Source organism: Urocampus carinirostris, chromosome 1 (genome assembly GCF_059441175.1).
Source record: "Urocampus carinirostris isolate Australia breed hairy pipefish chromosome 1, RoL_Ucar_1.0, whole genome shotgun sequence".
Lineage (NCBI taxonomy): Eukaryota > Metazoa > Chordata > Actinopteri > Syngnathiformes > Syngnathidae > Urocampus > Urocampus carinirostris.
The window spans coordinates 39,250,064-39,252,139 of NC_142349.1; positions in this window are offsets into that span (position 1 = coordinate 39,250,064).

Genomic DNA, 2,076 nt, shown 5'->3' on the forward strand with positions numbered 1-2,076 from the left:
CGTTTGATCATTTGTTGTGTTTTTTGTTTACAAAGTAATTAATCGTGAAGTAAAAAAGAGAAAATACAAGCGCGTAATATCCATTCTTACCTATGAGTGGCGCTAAACGTCTATTTAAAAATGTCTGAAGGGAGCGAAATTTAAAAAAAATGAAAATAAAAAAGCTATACTTGTTGGGCTAAAAATCCTGTGTCAAGTTTGAAACAATTTTGAAAAGTTTCAAATGTATGCAATCTTAATAGCTGCATCAATTCAAAATATGTAATTATTTCTACAACACACACTAGATTTTTTTTTATCACAAAAAGTTATAGAATGTCTGTGATTTTATAATCTCGGGACATGAGATAAATGCTTCATTATATAATAAGCCAGCGGAAAGTATCATTTTCATAAAGTAGGATTTATAATAAGGTTTTAAGTCAAATGTAAAGGTAATAAATTGTTGATGAAATCAGTATTAAAGATGCAGCACGGCGGCGCAGTGGTTAGCGCGTGTGCGGCACAGTTATAGGGTCTTGGGAACCTCCTGTGTGGGTTCAAATCCAGCTACCGGACTTACTGTGCGGAGTTTGTGTGTTCTCGCCGTGTTTGCGTGGGTTTCCTCTGGGCCCTCCGGCTTCCTCCCACATTCCAAAGACATGCATTTCAGGTGGATTGGCCGGTCCAAATTGTCCCTAGGTGTGAATGAGCGAGCTAGTTGTCTGTCCCTGTGTGCCCTGCGATTGGCTGGCAACCAGTTCAGGGTGTCCCCTGCCCACTGCCCGATGATTGCTGCGACCCTATTGAGGATAAGCGGTGCAGATAATGATATGAGAATATTAAAGATAAGCACCTAATAAATGTAGTATTATATTTCCTGGATCGTCTTAAATAAATCAAACAATTCTTAAATGAATGACAGTCAATGAATCTCCAAGAACAAAAATTGAAACGCATTGAAGGCCAGCATTACTTTTAAGCTGCAAAGACATGTGAGTTAACAAAAGCTGTTTATGATGCCATATTAATCCTTGTGCACATTATTAATACGTCTACATTGAACCTAGGTGGTTTGAATTGATGACACTTCAAATTAATACCTTTGAATCTCAACATAAAATATTTCCTTGAAGGTGGTGTTCGTAACATCAAAATATTTTTCTTTCCGATGTCATTTTCTGGCTGGAACCATAATTGCACCCTTTGTCAAGCTCTTTTTGTTGCGTACCAGTGTGTGAGATTCTTAAAGGCACGCAAACAAAGTACTTTTAAATATTTTGGGGGGTATGGTTTGGCATTTCGACTGTAGTTGAAACAGTCCTTTTCTTACTTTCACCATTTTCATCCTAGAATAAAAGAAAACCGCGAGCACACACATGAAATCACTTTCCAATCCCCCTTCCCTGCGCCTCCTTTCCTCCAGCGTAATGCACTCCGTTGCCAGAACCCAGAGGGTCAAAGTAAGATGAATAAAAAAACAAATAGGCACTGTGTGTCAAGACCAGAACAGGAGGAGGACCCAGATGCATAACGCTCACTCACAAGTTTTATTGAGATAAGAGGAAAATCAAGCGCCAGCGATCCGGTGCTCGCTGGGCGAGGGAAGCAAGCCGTTCATGGGATCGGAGCGTGTTCGGAATGTGGAAGTGGATATTGCGGAGCGGGAGATCGTAATGTGATCAAACGGGAAAAAAACGGCTCGTTACCGGGACGGGAGATCAGAACGTGGTTGGGGTCAAAAAACGGGTTGTAGCCGGAGACAAACGGGGAAATCAGGAACAGACGAGTGGGAAACGGGTGACACAACGGGAATCAGAGTCAAACTGATTGCCTTGTGTAAACAATGGTTCGCTAACGGACTGACCACGGACGAGTGAAAGCACTGAGCTTAAACAGGAGGGGGGACCTGCAGCAGTTGGCGCCAAACGAGTGGGCACAGGTGAGTGTAACGCGTAATCATGACACTGTAAGGAAAACAAATGTAGGCTCATTGAACTCAGTTAGGCATTTTTAACAAAGACTTAATAGGGAATAAATTTACTTTTTTTAAGGACACCTATTACGCACCCACCTTCAATACAATGTTTATTTCTG